Source organism: Macaca mulatta, chromosome 4 (genome assembly GCF_049350105.2).
Source record: "Macaca mulatta isolate MMU2019108-1 chromosome 4, T2T-MMU8v2.0, whole genome shotgun sequence".
Lineage (NCBI taxonomy): Eukaryota > Metazoa > Chordata > Mammalia > Primates > Cercopithecidae > Macaca > Macaca mulatta.
This window is the reverse complement of record NC_133409.1, coordinates 145,632,894-145,652,491: the sequence shown is the minus strand read 5'-3', so window position 1 is coordinate 145,652,491 and position 19,598 is coordinate 145,632,894. Positions and strand designations below refer to the sequence as shown.

The window sequence follows — 19,598 nt, the reverse complement described above, 5'->3', positions numbered from 1 at the left end:
CTTTTTTTATTTGCTCACAAAGCCCCAAAATGTCAACCTAAGGGGAATGTTATTGAAGTTGTTGCCTAATGCTGCCTGGAGCAGGGCAGCGGTGGGAGGGGGTGGGGTGGAGATGTCATTTGGAGAAGGAAATGTGCAATTTCCGCCTGGAGCAGGGCAGCGGCGGGAGGGGGTGGGGTGGAGATGGTCATTTGGAGAAGGAAATCTTCGAGTATTAAAAAAAAAAAAGTTGTATAAGTCTTGAGACATAGAAATTTATTTTTTATTTAAATTTTTTTTTTGAGATGGAATCTGTTACCCAGGCTGGAGTGCAGTGGCTTGATCTCGGCTCACTGCCACCTTCGCCTCGTGGGTTCAAGTGATTCTCCTGCCTTAGCCTCCCGAGTAGCTGGGACTACAGGCATGTGCCACCACGCCCAGCTAATTTTTGTATTTTTAGTAGAGCCAGGGTTTCACCGTGTTGGCCAGGCTGGTCTTGAACTCCTGATCTCAAGTGATCTGCCTGCCTCGGCCTCCCAAAGTGCTGGGATTACAGGCATAAGCCACTGCGCCCAGCCTAGAAGTTTCATTTTTGAAAGAATAACTCCTTTGGGAAACAATTCTAAATCTTAAGCTCAGGCAGCTGGTAACTTTTAAACACCTCGTCCAGCTGGCTCTCTGCCACCAGAATCTCATAGTTACATTTATTTTTAGTTTAGATAAAACTACCTATGTTTTCAATGAAAGTATTTTATAAATACAAATTGGAATGTTGATTTGTCATTTAATTTTTTCATATTTTCCTCACATGTCAAAAGACCATGACACAAGCCACTTAGGAATGGGATATGGTGATAAATCATAACACCAGCTCAATATCTAGAAATAAAAATCTATATAATATTTGTGTTTGACTGGAGTGCAAGTTTAGGCTGTTGACCTTTAGCAATTCATTTTCACCCCAGTTGTTTTTTGTTGTTGTTGGTTGGTTGGTTGGTTTTGAGACGGAGTCTCTCTGTCACCCAGGCTGGAGTGCAGTGGTGTGATGTCAGCCCACTGCAACGTCTGCTTCCCAGGTTCAAGTGATTATCCTGCCTCAGCCTCCCGAGTAGCTGGGATTACGGGTATGAGCCGCCATGTCTGGCTAGTTTTGTGTTTTTAGTAGAGAACAGTGTTTCAGCCTATTGGCCAGGCTGATCTGGAACTCCTGACCTCAAGTTATCTGTCTGCCTTGGCCTCCCGAAGAACTGTGATTATAGGTATGAGCCACCATGCCTCATCTCACCCCAGTTTTTAAATTTTTGTATTTTTGAAGCACATTCTTGCTCTGTCACCCAGGTTGGATGGAGTGCAGTGGCACCATCATATCTCACTACAACCTTGACCTCTTGGGCTCAAGTGATCCTCCAGCCTCAGCCTCCTGAGCAGTTGGGTGGCAGATGCTTGCCATTACACCCAGCTAGTTTTTTTTTGAGATGGAGTCTCGCTCTGCCGCCAGGCAGTGCAGTGACATGATCTGGGCTTACTGCAATCTCCGCCTCCTGGGTTCAAGCAATTCCCCTGCCTCAGCCTCCCGAGTAGCTGGGACTACAGGTGCACACCACCATGCCCGGCTAATTTTTTTGTATTTTAGTAGAGACAGGGTTTTACCATGTTGGCCAGGATGGTCTCGGTGTCTTGACCTCATGATCTGCCCACCTTGGCCTTTCAAAGTGCTGGGATTACAGGTGTGAGCCGCTGCGCCCAGCCCCAGGCAGTTTTTTGTGAGATGGTATTTCACTGTTGCCCAGGCTACGCTCAAGGACCCCCCCCCCAGCCTTGGCTTCCCAAAGTGTTGGGATTATAGGCATGAGCCACTGCAACTGGCCATCCCAATTCCGGAGCTCACATTCAAATGATAAGGAAAGACTAACGAATCTGAGGTGAAGAGGAAGAAATAAATGCCTTAATCATGAAATACGGGTTTAGAGGCAGAAACAATTGAGAATGTAAACTGCACTAGGATTGAGGTAAAACGGTTTATTTAAGCCATGAGTTTGAAGTGGGTCCAAATCTGATTGGTTTTTTACTTTCCTTCAGCCATGTACTTGAACAAGCATGTTTAAGACAACTTGTCCAGCTTTAATACTAACAGGAAAACCAAGAAGTTGGGAGTATTAGAGTACATCGATGAAATAGCTGGCTCACTCATTCTAGCTGCTGGGAGTTTAATGAGGACAGGTTTATTGAGCTGGCAGTCTTGGTTAGATTTCAGTTGGCAATATATAGCAATCCATTTGACATGAAATTGGCCTCAAAGAGTGAGGTTTGAAGAGGTCACGTGCTTTGCAAGTTGGAGTATGAACACGCTGACAAGGAGAGGGCTAAGAACTGAATCATTGAAAGTATCTGCCTTAGGCCAGGCGCTGTGGCTCACACCTGTAATCTGAGCACTTTGGGAAGCCAAGGTGGGTGGATCACCAGAGGTCTGGAGTTTGAGACCAGCCTGACCAACATGGAGAAACCCCATCTCTACTTAAAAAAAAAAAACAAAAAAATTAGCCAGGCGTGTTGGCATATGCCTGTAATCTCAGCTACCGTGGGGAGGCTGAGCCAGGAGAATCGCTTGAACCTGGGAGGCGGAGGTTGCAGTGAACTGAGATCGTGCCATTGCATTCCAGCCTGGGCAACAACTCCGTCTCAAAAAGTATCTGCCTTTTAGGTTGCTGGACATTTCAGTGAAGACAGTTGGAGTGGTCAGGAAAGAAACTATGTCGCACCATTTCTGCCAAATGAGGGCCATTTTCTTTATTTTTTGATGATAAAGGATTTTTTTTTTTTTTGGTAGAGCCATTTTCATATGTGCTGTTGAACCACTTGAGAGGTATCTGGTGTATTTTTAAGTAGAGACAGGGTTTTGCCATGTTGGCCAGGTTAGTCCTTGGACTCTTGGCCTCAAGCAATTCACCCACCTTCCAAGGTGCTGGGATTATAGGTGTGAGCCACCGCACCCAGCCTGAGGTTATCTGTTAAAAGGGCAGAAAATGTTCCATATGCCTTACGTGTCCTACTAAATATAAATAATGATTGTGTTTAGAACCCAAGGCAGCCTTGACTCCAAAACCCTTGTTTTCTGTTCCATTACATTTTAACTTTCTCATCCCAATCATAAAATGCCATTTTGTTGCCACTCGTTGATTGTCAGGATTCAGAGCATGTCTTCTCAATTATAAAGCATGCTTGTAGTAAAAAAATTGTACAAACACTGGAAAATAATTACCTCCTCCAGTCTTTTATAAAGGTAACTTAAGACTTTTGTGTATTTTTCTCATGTCAACTCATCTGTAATTGTGTATTCTAAAAGTTATGCATTTATGATGAGCAAGTATTTATACAGATAGAAATGCTAATCATTGTATCAGCTTCCTTTTTATACATCTGAAGCATGTAAATCTAAGGTGTATATATAGTGTATAGACCTATAGTATATGCTATTATATGGGCAGGTACCATAATTGTTTAAGCAGTCAGTTAAGACGTTTCTTTTTTTTTTTTTTTTTTGAGATGGAGTCTTGCTCTGTCACTCCGGACTGGAGTGCAGTGGCCTGATCTCGGCTCACTGCAAGCTCCGCCTCCCGGGTTCACGCCATTCTCCTGCCTCAGCCTCCAAGTAGCTGGGACTACAGGCGCGCACCACCACGCCCAGCTAATTTTTTGTATTTTTAGTAGAGACGGGGTTTCACCGTGTTAGCCAGGATGGTCTCGATCTCCTGACCTCGTGATCCGCCCGCCTTGGCCTCCCAAAGTGCTGGGATTACAGGCGTGAGCCACCGCGCCCGGCTCTTTCTTTTTTTTTATTTTGCGATGGAGTCTTGCTCTGTTGCCAGGCTGAAGTGCAGTGGTGGTGATCCCGGCTCACTGCAGCCTCCATCTCCTGGGTTCAAGTGATTCTCCTGCCTCAGCCTCCCTAGTAGCTGGGACTACAGGCGTGTGCCACCACACCCAGCTAATTTTTTGTATGTTTTTAAGTAGAGACGGGGTTTCACCATGTTGGCCAGGATGATCTTGATCTCGTGATCCGCCTACCTCAGCCTCCCAACATGCTGGGATTACAGGCGTGAGCCACCGCACCTGGCGGTTTTTTTTTTTGAGACGGAGTTTCACTCTTGTGCCCCAGGCTGGATGGAGTGCAATGGCAGGATCTTGGCTCCCTGCAACCTTCACCTCCTGGGTTCAAGCGATTCTCCTGCCTCAGCCTCCCGAGTAGCTGAAATTACAGGCACCCGGCTAACTTTGTGTGTGTGTGTGTGCGTGTGTGTGCGCGTGTGTGTTTTGAGATGGAGTCTCGCTCTGTCGCCCTGGCTGGAGTGAAGTCCTGTGATCTTAGCTCACTGCTACCTCTGCCTCCCGGGTTCAGGCAGTTCTGCCTCAGCCTCCCTAGTAGCTGGGACTACAGGCGAGTGCCACCACGCCCGGCTAATTTTTTTTAATGTTTTTATTGGAGACGGGGTTTCACCATATTGGCCAGGCTGGTCTTGAACTCCTGACCTCGAAGTCTGCCCACCTCAGCCTCCCAAAGTACTGGGATTACTGGCATGAGCCACTGCACTCGGCCAACTTTTGTTTTTTTGAGATGGAGTTTTGCTCTTGTTGCCCAGGCTGGAGTGCAATGGCGCGATCTTGGCTTACTGCAACCTCCGCCTCCCAGGTTCAAGCGATTCTCCTGCCTCGGCCTCCCAAGTAGCTGGGATTACAGACATGCACCACCATGCCCGGCTAATTTTGTATTTTTAGTAAAGACGGAGTTTCTCCATCTTGGTCAGGCTGGTCTTGAACTCCCGATGACCTCAGGTGATCTGCCCACCTCAGCCTCCCAAAGTGCTGGGATTACAGGCGTGAGCCACTGCGCCCGACCAATTTTTTGTATTTTTAGTAGAGATGGGGTTTCACTATGTTGGCCAGGCTGGTCTCGAACTCCCGAGTTTATGATCCACCCGCCTTGGCCTCCTAAAGTGCTGGGATTACAGGTGTGAGCCACTGTGCCCGGCAAGACGTTTATTGACAGGCCTGCCTAGCTTTGTCCTGAGGGATGCCAAAGGGCTGCACAATTTAATACAACAATGTTGCTGTTGTCAGGGAAGATGAAGCTGTGCTCGTGGAACGGTTGGCATTGTTTCAGTCTGTCCATGTTACTAATCTCGTGGGCATGATTGAAAGCTGTAACTAGCTGCTGTTGCTACAGTAGTCTGGGTTTCCACTCTAGTTTTAACTGTTAGACATGCTAGGGCAACACATTGGTGAGTATTGAGTTTTGGATGAGAACTGGTAAACATCAAACAGGCAAGACTTTTAAATTAGCTTTCAGTCTTACAGAGAAAAGTATACAAACCTTTTCTCTCTCTCTCTCTTTTTTTTTCCCCCAGAGATTCATGAGCTCTTTTGTTTCAAAATGATAGCCCAAGTTAGGAGACTGTTGTGTCTTATTTCTGAGTTGTTGGTGAAAAACTAGTGGTCAAAGTTAAGTAGACAAATTTAAGTGCTCACTTATTTGGTAATTAAAGCTGTTTTTCTTCCCAGCATTTTGGGAGCCTGAGGCAGGTGGATTGCCTGAGCTCAGGAGACCAACCTGGGCAACATGGCAAAACCCCGTCTCTACAAAAAATACAAAAATTAGCTGGGCATGGTGGCATGTACTTGTAGTGCCAGCTACTCAGGAGGCTGAGGTGGGAGGATCGCTTTGAGCCCAGAAGGTAGAGGTTGCAGTGAGCGCAGATTGTGCCACTGCACTCCAGCCTGGGTGACAGAGTGAGGCCCTGTCTCAAAAACAACAAAAAACAAAAACAAAACCAAGCTCTCTACAGCAGCTGGCAAACTGTTGACCTGGAAGAAAGCTCCATTCCTTTCCTCAAATAATTTTGATTAATTCTCAACAGAAGTGGATGGAAGGAAAGGTTTTTACTTACTGTGTGTGTCATCCAAGACTGGTACCTGAACCAATGCCAGCTCTTGGGTATGACAGCAGTTGGCAGGAATAAAATGATTCAAAAGGGTGTTAGTAGTAAGGTTGATGTGAGCAACTCCATTTATTGAGGAAGAGATTTAAGTTCAGAGGGGCTTGGCAAGTTGTCTAACTTCGCAGCCCAGTGGTAATTGAGCTGGAACTGTAAATTTGGTTGCAGGACCAGGTGTAGATAAACTGGAAAGGGCTTCAGAATCGATAGTGCAAATTCTGTGTTTAGAGATGAGAAAGTGGATTTGTTCAAGGTCACACAGGGACACAGTGGCAAAGAAGGGCTCTGGTGCCTCAACAGCAAATCCAGGGCTTGTTATAGGGAGCAGTGTAATGTTAAGGCCGTGAAGCTTGGAAACAGCAGCCCAGATTTGAATCCTTGCTTCCTTACAGCTCTGTGACTTTGGGCCAGTTGTGTAATCTCTGGGTTTTCATTTTTCTCATCTGTAAAATGGTTATAATAGGAAGCAACTATCCCCTATTGTTAATATCAAGAATATAGTGTAATGCAAGTAAAGCAGTCAACACAGGGCATAGCACACCGCTCAGTAAATAATAGGTGTTCTGTGCAGGCTTGTGTTGGCATGCAGTAAGCACTCAGCTAATGGCTTAAGAATGGCTCCTTTGGGTGCTGGGCAGGCAGAAATGACCCTAATTTGCCTGCTGGGAGTGTGCTTCCACTGACCTTGCTCCTCCTTAACCACTTTTGAATCTGTCCAGTTTTGAAGAGTGCGGAAGGGGGACTACTGAATCGAGTGGTCCAAGGTCAAGAGGGACATTTGTGGACAGACAAGTTTGGGCATATGTTAAGAAAGGGGATTCTGAAGGGATAGGCAGGTAGGAAAGATGGCGTGGGTTAAAATTGCTAAATAGCTGTTTTAAAACTGTGTTTCCAATGAGGCTTGAGTTCAAATTTTTGTTTTTTGGCTGTGTGCTGAGGGCAAATCACTTCTTTAGTTTCCTTGTTTGAAAAGTTGGGGGATAACAATATACTTCACAGGGTATTCATGCTGTCTTCTCTCCCCTTTGCTGCACATTGGAATCACTTGGAGCGCGGTGGCTCATGCTCGTAATCCCAGCACTTTGGGAGGCCCACGCGGGCGGATCATTTGAGGTCAGGAGTTCGAGACCAGCCTTACCAACATGGCAAAACCCCATCTCTACTAAAAAAAAAAAAAAAAAATTAGCTGGGCATGGTGGAGCACGCCTGTAGTCCCAGCTACTGGGGAGGCTGAGGCAGGAGAATTGCTTGAACTTGGGAGGCGGAAGTTGCAGTGAGCTGAGATCGTGCCACTGCAATCCTGCCTGGGCAGTCAAGATTAAAGTCTGTTTCTGATCCCATAGAAGTGCAGTTGGTCACTTTGACCCAGTCTGTCGTAAGGAAGGAAAACACCCTTTAATCTGAGGAATGTGATTCCTTTTAAATTATTAGGACCAGAGAGGCATTTAACAGCAGTCCTGTCTTCATTCCTTCCTTGAGCTAAATAATTACCTCTTGAAGTCACTTGCCATGTGGATTCTAGACTGTGACGCCAAGTACCATAAAATGCCATCGTCCTAAAATTCAACAGTGGATAGCCAATCACTAACCAATGTTATTTCTGTAAACCAGTGAGCATTCCTGACGAACAACTTTTGTAATCACCTGTCTTCTGATTCATCCTTTTTTCTGTAAAAACTTGAGCCTGTCCTTTGATGGAATATTCTCTAAGGCAACCTGGAAGTGTGTCTCAGGCTGCAATCTTCAACCTTGGCCCAAATAAGCTACCTTGACCTGCTGTTTGCCTTTTTACCCTAATTCTCTCCAGGCATGCCTAGATAGGAAACAAGCCACATCTCTGCCCTCAGCCTGGGCCCCTGCTGCCTGATACCTGCCCATCCCTGTTTTTGCTCCATAAACTTGCTGGGAAAGGTGCCTAGTTCTGTTTCTCTAGAGGCTGTGGTGCCAGACTGGAAACTACCAGTTTCCCGGGCATGTGCCTTGGTGTCACCGAACAGCCAGATGAGACTTGTCACCAGAAAATGCTTTCCTTTGCTCCTTTGTTAAACACACTCATATTGCCAGTACTGGGGATATCCCCTGAGCAAGGTGTAGGAGAGAAAAAGTAGCCAACCAGATAGGAAGAAAACTGAAGTAGAATTAATAGATGCGAAGCACATGAATGATGCTTTTTTCCCATCAACCTTGTGACATTGGAATTATCTCCCAGTACTCAAGAAGCTCAGAGAGGAAAAGTGGTCTTGACTTAATCAGACATGGGCCCCTTTTTTGTAAAAAAAAAAAAAAAAAAATTTGGTAATGACCCTTGACTCTTCTGAAGTGAAATCCATTTTCTATATGGATTATAGAAATGCAAAGCCTTAACAATAATATAAAAATACACAAAAAACAGTTTATAAAATAAACGTTCTGTATGTAAATATCAGATATGAGTGTGCCAGAAGATGTAAGTCAGGCCGGGGCATGGTGGCTCAGACCTGTAATCCCAGCACTTTGGGAGGCCAAGGCGGGTGGATCATCTGAGGTCAGTAGTTTGAGATCAGCCTGGCCAACATGGCAAAACCCCGTCTCTACTAAAAATACAAAAACTAGCCGGGCGTGGTGGTGGGCGCCTGTAATCCCAGCTACTCAGGAGGTTGAGGCAAGTGAATTGCTTGAACCCAGAAGGGGGAAGGAGGTTGCAATGAGCTGAGACTGTGCCACTGCACTCCAGCCTGGGCGACAGAGCGAGACTCCATCTCAAAAAAAAAAAAAAGATGTAAGTCAGATGCTTGAACCCACTTGAAGTCATTTTGTGCTTTCATGTGCCTACGGGAAAATTAAGAGTGTACGGGAAAAGAGGGGAGGCACATGTAGAAAACCACCGTGGAGACTCGAGTCAGAAAGTCATGATAGAAAAGTTATTTGACTGTAATAAGGGGAGAAAAAAGCCAGAGAAGTGGGGATAACATAGCAGGACAAACAGACTGCTGAACTGGAGAAAATGAGGAAGTGTGATATTTTTCACACATAAACTGGGCCTTAAAGTTGTTATGTCAAATAACTCCCGTTTTAACACGGGTGGTGTAATGATGTACCTATCTTGGAGTTAATGAGAAAATGAGGAAGTGTGATATTTTTCACACATAAACTGGGCCTTAAAGTTGTTACGTCAAATAACTCCCGTTTTAACACGGGTGGTGTAATGATGTACCTATCTTGGAGTTAATGAGGATTAATACAGGCATTCCTTTTTTTGCACTTCAAAGATAATTGTGTTTTTCACAAATTGAAGATTTGTGGCAGCACTGCATCAAGCAAGTGTTTGGCATTATTTTTCCAACAGCACGTGCTCACTTTGTATCTCTGTGTCACATTTTGTTAATTCCTGGAATATTTCAGACTTTTTTTTTTTGAGACAGAGCCTCCGCCTGTTGCCCAGGCCGGAGTGTAGTGATGCAATCTCTGCTCACTGCAACCTCAACCTTCCAGGTTCAATTGATCCTCCCACCTCAGCCTCCTGAGTAGCTGGGATATGGGTACAGACCACCACGCCCAGCTGATTTTTCATATTTATTTTAGAGACAGGGTTTCACCGTGTTGCCCATGTTGGTCTCAAGTTCTTGACTCAAGCAGTCTGCCTGCCCTCGCCTCCCATTGGGATTATGTGTGTGAGCCATTATGCCTGACCTCAAACTTTTTCATGATTATTACTATACTTGTTATGATGATAAGTGATCTTTGATGTTACTATTGTGATTTGTGGGTGGCGGGGGGTTCTGTGAACCACACCAATACAAGATGGTCAACTGAATAGATAAATTTGTGTGTTATTACAAAAATTAGCTGGCCGTGGTGGCGGGTGCCTGTAGTCCCAGCTACTCTGGAGGCTGAAGCAGGAGAATTGCTTGAACCCTGGAGGCGGAGGCTGCAGTGAACTTAGATCATGCCACTGCACACCAGCCTTGGTGACAGAGTGAGACTCCACCTCAAAAATAAAATAATAAAGATAAATGTGTGTTCTGCCTGCCTCACCAACCAGCCCTTACTCCTCTACTCTGTCGTCGGGCCTCCCTATTCCCTGAGAAATAATATTGAAATTAGGCTAATTAATAACCCTACAATGGCCTCTTAAGTATTCAGATGAAAGGAAGAGTGACACATCTCTCACACTAAATCAAAAGTTGAAAAGGAGTAAGCTTAGTGAGGAAAGCATGTCAAAAGCCTAGATACACCAAAAGCTAGGCCTCTTGTGCCAAACAGCCAGCTGAGTTGTGAATGCAGAGGAAAATTTCTTGAAGAAAATGAAAAGTGCTACTTCAGTGAATACATGAATAAGTGAAACAGCCTTATTGAAGAAACCTTTGGAGCTAGCAGAGGTTGGTTCATGAGGTTTAAGGAAAGAAGCCATTTCCATAACATAAAAAAGTACAAGGTGAGTTGGGCGCAGTGGCTCACGCCTGTAATTCCAGCACTTTGGAAGGCTGAGGTGGGTAGATCACCTGAGGTCAGGAGTTTGAGAGCAGCCTGGCCAACATGGCAAAACGCCGTCTCTACTAAAAATACAAAAATTAGCTGGACGTGGTGGTGCACACCTGTAATCCCAGCTACTTGGGAGGCCAAGGCAGGAGAATTGCTTGAACCCAGGAGGCAGAGGTTACAGTGAACCAAGATCATGCCATTGCACTCCAGTCTGGGTGGCAGAGCAGGACTCTGTCTCAAAAAAAAAAGCAAACCAACAACAAAAAAAAACAAAAAGTGCAAGGTGAAGCAGCAAGTGCTGATGTAGAAGCTGCAAGTTATCCAGAAGATCTACCTAAGATAACGAATGAAGGTGACTACACTAAACATTTTCATTGTAGAAAAAAGCCTTCCATTGGAACAAGATGCCATCTGGGACTTTCATAGCTAGAGAGGAGAAGCCAATGCCTGGTTTCAAAGCTTCAAAGGACAGTCTTAACTCTTGGTTTTTGTTTTGTTTTTGGGACAGAGTCTTGCTCTGTGGCTCAGGCTGGAGTGCAGTGGCACAAACACGGCTCAACCTGGGCTCAAGCGATTCTCCTGCCTCAGCTTCCTGAGTAGCTGGGACCATAGGTACATGCCACCATGCCTGGCTGATTTGTAAAAATTTTTTGTAGAGATGGGGTCTCACCATGTTGCCCAGGAGACCAGCCTGGTGAGACCCCATCTCTCCAAACTCCTGAACTCCTGGGTTCCCTGGCCTCCCAATGTGCTGGAATTGCAGGCATGGAGCTTCCACGCCCCACCCAGGCTAACTCTCGTTGAGGACTAATGCAGCTGGTGGAAGCCAATGCTCATTTATCGTCCTGAAATTCTCAAGACCCTCAATTGTGCTAAATTTACTCTGCCTATGCCCTATAAATGGAACGAAGCCTGGATGACAGCCCATCTGTTTATAGCATGGTTTACTGATTTTTTTTTTTTTTTTTCCCAGACGGAGTCTCGCTCTGTCGCCCAGGCTGGAATGCAGTGGTGCTATCTCGGCTCACTGCAACCTCTGCCTCCCAGGTTCAAGTGATTCTCCTGCCTCAGCCTCCCAAGTAGCTGGGATTACAGGCGCTTGCCACCACGCCCGACTAATTTTTTGTATTTTTAGTAGAGCTGAGGTTTCACCATGTTGGCAAGGCTGGTCTTGAACTCTTAACCTCAAGTGATCCGCCTGCCTCAGCCTTCCAAAGTGCTAGGATTACAGGTGTCATCCACTGTGCCCAGCCAGGTTTACTGAATATTTTAAGCCTACTGTTGAGACCTGCTCAAAAAAGATTTATTTCAAAGTATTACTGCTCATTGACAATACACCTGGTTATGCAAGAGCTCTGCTGGAGATGTACAAGGAGATTAGTGGTTTCATACCTGCAGACACAACATCCACTCTGCAGCCTATGGATCAAGGAGTCATTTCAGCTTTCACGTCTTATTAAGAAACACATTTCATAAGGCTATACTGCTATAGATATTTATTCCTCTGATAGATCTGGGCAAAGTAAACTGAAAATCTTTTGGAAAGGATTCCCTGCTCTACATGTCATTAACAACACTTGCGATTCATGGGAGGTGGTCAAAATATCAACATTAGCAATTTGGAAGAAGTTGATTCCAACCCAGATGGATGACTGAGGAGTTCGAGACTTCAGTGGAGGAAGTAATGACAGATGTGATGGAAAAAATAGCAAGAGAACTAAAAACGGAGCCTACAGATGTGACGGAATTGCTGTAATCTCTGATAAAACTTGAACAGATGAAGACTTGTTTCAGTGGATGAGCAAAGAGTGGTTTCTTGAGATGGAATCTATTGCTGAAGGTGCCGTGCACACTGTTGAAATGACAATAAAAGATTTAGAATATTGCATAAAGTTAGTTGAAGGAGCAATGGCAGAGTTTCAGAGCATTGACTCCAACTTTGAAAGAAGTTCTACTGTGGGTAAGATGCATATAGTATCAGACGCTACAGAGACACCTTGGGAAAAGAAGAGTCAGTTAATGTGGCAAACCTCATTATTGTCTTATTTCAAGAAATTGCCACAGCCACCCCAGCCTTCAGCAACCGAAATCCTGGTCAGCAGCCATCAACACTGAGGGAAGACCCTCCACCAGCAAGGTTATGACTGGCTGAAGGCTTATACGATTGTAAGCATTCCTGGGCTTAAGTGATCCTCCTGCCTCACCTCCTGAATAGCTGGGACTACAGGCCCACACAACTATGCCTAGCAATTTTTTTTTTTTTTTTTTTTTGAGATGGAGTCTTGCTCTATCGCCCAGGCTGGAGTGCAGTGGCGCGATTTCCGCTCGCTACAAGCTCTGCCACCCGAGTTCATGCCATTCTCCTGCGTCAGCCTACTGAGTAGCTGGGACTGCAGGCGCCCGCCGCCACACCCGGCTAATTTTTTGTATTTTTAGTAGAGATGGGGTTTCACCAGGATGGTCTTGATCTCCTGACCTTGTGGTCTGCCCGTGTCGGCCTCCAAAAGTGCTGGGATTACAGGTGTGAGCCACCGCACCTGGCTTTTTTTTTTTTTTCTTTTTTGCGACAGAGTCTCATTCTGTTACGCAGGCTGGAGTGCAGTGTGCGATCTTGGCTCACTGCAACCTCTGCCTCCTGGATTCAAGTGATTCTCCTGCCTCAGCCTCCCAGGTAGCTGGGATTATAGGCAGCCACCACCATGTCCTGCTAATTGTTGTATCTTTAGTAGAAATGGGGTTTCACCATGTTGGCCAGGCTGGTCTTGAACTCCTGACTTCAGGTAATCCACCCGCCTCGGCCTCCCAAAACGTTGGGATTACAGGCGTGAGCCACTGTGTCTGGCCTGTATTTTTTTTAGAGACAAGGTCTTACCATGTTGCCCAGGCTGGTCTTAAACTCTTGGGCTCAAGCCATCCACTTGTTTCGGCCTCTCAAAGTGCTGGGATTACAGGCATGAGCCACCATGCCCAGCTCCTGTACATTTTAAAATATATAATGCTTTTGCACACTTATGGTACAGTGTAAACATAACTTTTATATACACTGGGAAACAAATTGTGTGACCTGCTTTATTGAAGTGGTCTGGAACTGAACCCATGTATATCTGAGGTATGTCTGTATGTGAAGTGTGCACATAATGTTTCCTTGCACTAAGTTCTCCAGCTTTTGGATTTTTTTTTTTTTTTTTTTTTTTTTTTTTAATTTGGAGTCTCCCTCCATCACCCGGGCTGGAGTGCAATGGCGCGATCTTGGCTCGCTGCAACCTCTGCCTCCTGGGATCCAGCGATTCTCTAGCCTCAGCCTCCTGAGTAGCTGAGATTATAGGCACCTGCCACCATGCCTAGCTAATTTTTTTGTATTTTTAGTAGAGACGGGTTTTCACCATGTTGGCCAGGCTGGTCTTGAACTCCTGACCTCAGGTGATCCACCTGCCTCGGCCTCCCAAAGTGCTGGGATTACAGGCGTGAGCCACCACGCCCAGCCAGGTTTTGAAAAATTTAAAGCACTTCTTATATTTTATACCTGTAACGGATTCAGTCTTGTGGGCATGGGCAATTCTTTGTGTGCCAGACATTAAATATCTTTGTCCTCTTCACCCTACAGCCAGTTAAGCTTCCTGGCCAGTGTGACAATCATTTAAAAAAAAAAATTGGCTGGGTACACTGGCTCATGCCTGAAATCTCAGCACGTTGAGAGGCGGAGGTGGGAGGATTGCTTGAGCTCAGGAGTCAGTCTGGGCAACATAGCAAGACCTTGTCTCTACTAAAAATAAAAAATCAGCCGGGTGTGGTAGCACGTGCCTGTTATCCCAGCTACTCTGGAGGCTGATGTGGGAGGACCGCTTGAGTCTGGGAAATCAAAGTTGCAGTGAGCTGTGATTGCATCACTGCACTCCAGCCTGGGTGACAGAGTGAGACCCAGTCTCAAAAAAAAAAAAATGCTCAGCCACCCACTAGGAGGCAGTACTACCCCATCAAGAATGGGCCAGACTTTTTGCCTGAGGTTGCACATCTCTTCAGGAATTGAGTCTGCATTGACTTTTCCACCATGACAATAATAACACATTAACAAAGATAATGGTAACGATAATTACTGATACTTGAGCTGTATCAGCATTTTGCTAAGCATTTTACATACCACCCACTCACTTGAACCTAACCACTTGAGGGAGGCTCTGTTACAAACTATTCTGAAACCAAGGCTTAGATCCAAGACCCATGTTAAGTGCTTTGTGAGGAAGGGGTTTTACTGAAGTGCTCAAAGAATGGGATTTGGATAGGAAGCTGGATATATGAAGAGCCAAGTGCATAAAAACACAAAGGCAGGAAACTAAAAGGTTCCATGTTGACAGGTGTAAAGCCCTATGAATTTGTTCAGAGCTTTAGAATGGTAGGTAGACTAGTAGAATGTCAGAGCTACAGGGACCTTAGAGATCATCAGGGATGGTGATTTCCTTTTTCTTTTCCTTTTTTTTTTTTTTTTTGAGACTGAGTCTCACTTTATTGCCCAGGCTGGAGTAGAGTGACATGATCTCGGCTCACTGCAACCTCTGCCTCCCGGGTTCAAGCAATTCTCATGCCTCAGCCTCTTGAGTAACTGGGATTACAGGTGCCCACCACCACATCTGGCGAATTTTTTTTTTTGAGACCGAGTCTTGCTCTGTCGCCTAGGCTGTAGTACAGTGGTGCAGTCTCAGCTCACTACAAGCTCCGCCTCCTGGGTTCACGCCATTCTCCTGCCTCAGCCTCCCTAGTAGCTGGGACTACAGGCACCCGCCACCACGCCCGGCTAATTTTTTGTATTTTCAGTAGAGATGGGCAGATGGGTTTTCACCATGTTAGCCAGGATGGTCTCAATCTCCTGACCATGTGATCTGCCTGCCTTGGCCTCCCAAAGTGCTGGGATTACAGGCGTGAGCCACTGCACCCGGCCAATTTTTGTTTTTTTTAGTACAGATGGTGTTTCACCATGTTGACCAGGCTGGTCTGGAACTCCTGACCTCAGGTGATCTGCCCACCTCGGTCTCCCAAAGTGTTGGGATTACAGGCGTGAGCCACCACGCCCAGCCAGGGATGGTGATTTTCAAACTTTAAATATAGTTAAAATTTTTGGAATGAAATCTTATGTAGCATACATAAAACAGCTTAAAAATGGTACAACTATAAAAAGTATAGGTTCTAATAGGTAGTATTGGCTTATAAAGACAGGAAAAATCCAATTTCCTTCTGTTATTTTGGTTGTACAGAGAAGTACAAATGGTAACATTTTTTAACACTTTATTTTGCAATCCCCGAGGTGACAGGATAGGAAGGTCCACCCCACAAACAACCTAGAAGCACAAACAACAGAAGAACATCACCCCAACATGTTTATAGGCATTCGGTTGAATAGGCTTTATGTGGGGAAAAAACCCAGAAAACTTAAAAATTGTTAGATGTGTGCCTGTGAGCCCTCTGCAGCCGTAGTGGGAGAAGTCCTTATACTGCCCACACCTTCATGCTACAGATGAAGAGCCTGAGGCCCAGGGAGGAGGAGAGGGTGGCTGAGACTCAGGGAGCGTAGGGGGGCCATCTCCAGGGGCTCGGCCTCCTGCCACCCCATCCAGTGCTCTTTCTGAGTGACCAGTCATGACATCTGGTATGGCAGTGTGCCAGACAGAGCTTGGCTGTTCAACCCCTCATCCTGAGAGGGCTCTGGCCACTTGCCCATCTCCCTGGCAGATAAAGCCTTAGACAGATGGCAAACAGTACTTGGCTCCAGGAATCAATTCAGGTCTGATTCACCAGCGGTTTGTGCCCGAGCCAGCCCTGCAGGCTGTCTGCTTTCCACTCTTCTCTCACTCACTACCCTCACTGTGGCCAGGTTGGGAGTCTTGAGCAACAGGCAGATACCTGTGATCCTGAGAATTGCACTGGCTTTTTTTGAGACTTTTTTGAGGCAGAACTTGTCTGCCTCATTCCTCTGGGTAGCTCAGAGCGTTACCCCATCAGCTGCAGTTTCAGTATCAGGGTGGGGCAGTGGTGTAGGGTGGGGCACCATGTTACTAGGGCTAGCCCTGTTGGCTGCAGACACATTGGCAACAGGTGGTGGTTCAGGGGCACAGAACAGGTGGACTACACACCTCCAGGATAAAATGCCATTTAATGGCATTTGCCTTTTGAAAGAAGCAATCTACTTACAAATGGCAGGACCCTTTTTCTTTTCTTTTCTTTTCTTTTTTTTTTTGAGACGGAGTCTCGCTCTGTCGCCCAGGCTGGAGTGCTGTGGCCGGATCTCAGCTCACTGCAAGCTCCGCCTCCCAGGTTTACGCCATTCTCCTGCCTCAGCCTCCGAGTAGCTGGGATTACAGGCGCCCGCCACCTCGCCCGGCTAGTTTTTTGTATTTTTTAGTAGAGACGGGGTTTCACCGGGTTAGCCAGGATGGTCTCGATCTCCTGACCTTGTGATCCACCCGTCTCGGCCTCCCAAAGTGCTGGGATTACAGGCTTGAGCCACCGTGCCCGGCCTTTATTTTCTTTTTTGAGAAAAGCATTTTATTAAAGCATTTATTAAAATTTTATTAAGTCCATATTTGGAGATATGTTTTAGCAAAGTATAATTAGCATTTTTTTGTTTACAGGATGAATTGTGTTGCTACTCAATAGAAGGAGAATATGACATGCAAACAGTGCTTTTATGCAGAAACATGTGTTTTTGTTTTTGTTTTTGTTTTGAGACAGAGTCTTGCTCTGTTGCCCAGGCTGGAGTGCAGTGGTGCAATCTCGGCTCACCTCTGCCTCCTGGGTTCAAGTGATTCTCCTGCCTCAGTTTCTCAAGTAGCTGGGGCTACAGGCATGTGCCACCATGCCCAATTTTTGTATTTTTAGTAGAGACAGGGTTTCGATATGTTGCCTGGACTGGTCTCAAACTCCTGACTTCAAGTGATCCACCCACCTTGGCCTCCCAAAGGGCTGAGATTACAGGCGTAAGTCACCGTGCCTGGCAGCAGAAACATGTTTTAAAAGTACGTTCAGGCCAGGCGCGGTGGCTCTCGCCTGTAATTCCAGCACTTTGGGAGGCCGAGGCGGGCAGATCACAAGGTCAGGAGATCGAGACCACCTTGGCTAACACGGGGAAAACCTGTCTTTACTAAAAATACAAAAAACTAGCTGGGCGTGGTGGCGGGTGCCTGTAGTCCCAGCTACTCAGGAGGCTGAGGCAGGAGAATGGCATTAACCCGGGAGCAGAGCTTGCAGTGAGCCGAGATCCTACCACTACACTCCAGCCTGAGAGAGAGCCTGGGAGATTCCGTCTCCAAAAAAAAAAAAAAAAAAAAAAAGTACGTTCATACACTGAAACTTTTCCGACTGGACACAATGCTGCTATTTAATAATACATTTTCTTGATCTTAGAAGAACCCAGAGCAGGTCCCCTGGGAGCAGGTTCCTAGCGGATCACCAGTGGGGAAGGCTTTTCTCAGAGGCTCTGAGTTAGTGTCTCAGCAGAGAGAGGAAGCTCTGCTGTCTCGGAGTGGCAGTGCTCACTTTGCTGCTGCCGCCACACATCTGTGTGCCCCTTCCTGGTACAGCACCATCACCTGGGGCTCTCGTAATCGTGAGGGCTTGACTCCTTCGAGAACCTCAGTCTCCCCAGCTGGAAGTGGCAGCCATATGCCTCCCTTTCAGGCTTGTTGGGACAAAAAGATGAAGTCACATAGGTAAGCATCAACAACTGTGCCTGGCACAGAGGAGGGTCCTGAAAGTTGCCAGGCTCAGCGTTTTCCTTCACATTATCAGCTCTGCTCCACCCCCTTTAATTACTCACTTTTATAATAATTCAAAGGTAACCCAGGACCATGGTAGAAAAATTGGAGAGCACATATAAGCAGAAAAAGGAAAAAAGTGACCCGATAGCTTCTGGTTTTTCTAGCCTGTTTTCTTTATTCTGGGTGCTTGGTATGGGAAGTTTCTTCATTTGTGTTTAGAGGGTGTTGTAGAGATGATATCATGGTCCCACTTTGCAAACGAGACAACTGAATTCCAGAAAGAGGAAGTGCCTTCCCCAAGGTCATGCAGATAAGGTTAAGCTGGGTTGAAACCCACAGCTTGAGTCCAAGCCCAGCACCAGAATATCAGGACTACAGAGGCATTGTACACAGGTGGGTCACAGATACCTGTCCCTGAAAAGCCCATGATACGGTATTTCCCCTGAAGTACTTAAACATTTGCCACTGAAGACATCCTGCTTTGTGGCTTGCCCCATCCTGAAGTCCTGGGAGTGGACAGTTTGTGAATAAACCGCCTGACTAGGTAAAGGGTGTTGGCCCCTGAGTTTTGCTCCCCCAGGGACATTAAGTATGCACCGTCCGTGGATTTGCCAGCATGTAAGTGCTATCATTCTGGGCTTTCCCTTCACTTATTTTTATTTTTTTTATTTTTTGAGACAAGGTCTTGCCCTGTCACCCAGGCTGGAGTGCAGTGGTGTGATCTTGGCTCACTGCAACCTCTACCTCCTGGGTTCAAGAGATTCTCCCGCCTCAGCTTCCCAATGAACTGAGATTATGGGTGTGTGCCACCATGCCCAACTAATTTTTGTATTTTTATTAGATACAGGGTTTGGCTATGTTCCTAAGGCTGGTCTCGAACTCCTGGCCTCAAGTGATCTGCCCACCTTGGCCCCCCAAAGTGCTGGGATTATAGGCATGAGCTTAGCCTCCCCTCACTTTAAAGGATGCTCCTTACCCTGTTTTTGTTTTTGCTTTCTTCTGGTCTTTCCTGTGGCAACTGTCTTGGGGTTCCCAGCAAATATTTCCATTTTTTCCTAAAAGAAGTAAGCATGCACATTTCACTGGCTAAAGTACACTCCAGTGTTAAAATTATGCATGGAAAATGGGTGAAGTCACCCTGGCAACATGGCAAAACTGCATTTTTACAAAAAATACGAAAATCAAGGCCATGTGCTGTGGCTCACGTCTGTAATCTCAGCACTTTGGGAGGCCGAGGCAGGCAGATCATCTGAGGCCAGACATTCGAGAACAGCCTGGCCAACATGGCGAAACCCTGTCTCTACTAAAAATACAAAAAGGAGCCAGGCATGGCCGGATGCAGTGGCTCATGCCTGTAATCTCAGTACTTTGGGAGGCCGAGGCCAGTGGATCACGAGGTCAGGAGTTCAAGACCAGCCCGACT

General features: G+C 46.2%; 1 long non-coding RNA gene across 1 annotated transcript; it reads left to right on the top strand.

Annotated features, from left to right (window-relative positions):
• The first annotated feature begins 9,820 nt into the window (after positions 1–9,820).
• LOC144340423 (uncharacterized) lies at positions 9,821–13,400 on the top strand. The gene is made up of 2 exons (XR_013416530.1): positions 9,821–10,410; positions 13,211–13,400. It is a non-coding gene; the product is annotated as an uncharacterized LOC144340423 (long non-coding RNA).
• The last annotated feature ends 6,198 nt before the right edge of the window (positions 13,401–19,598 follow it).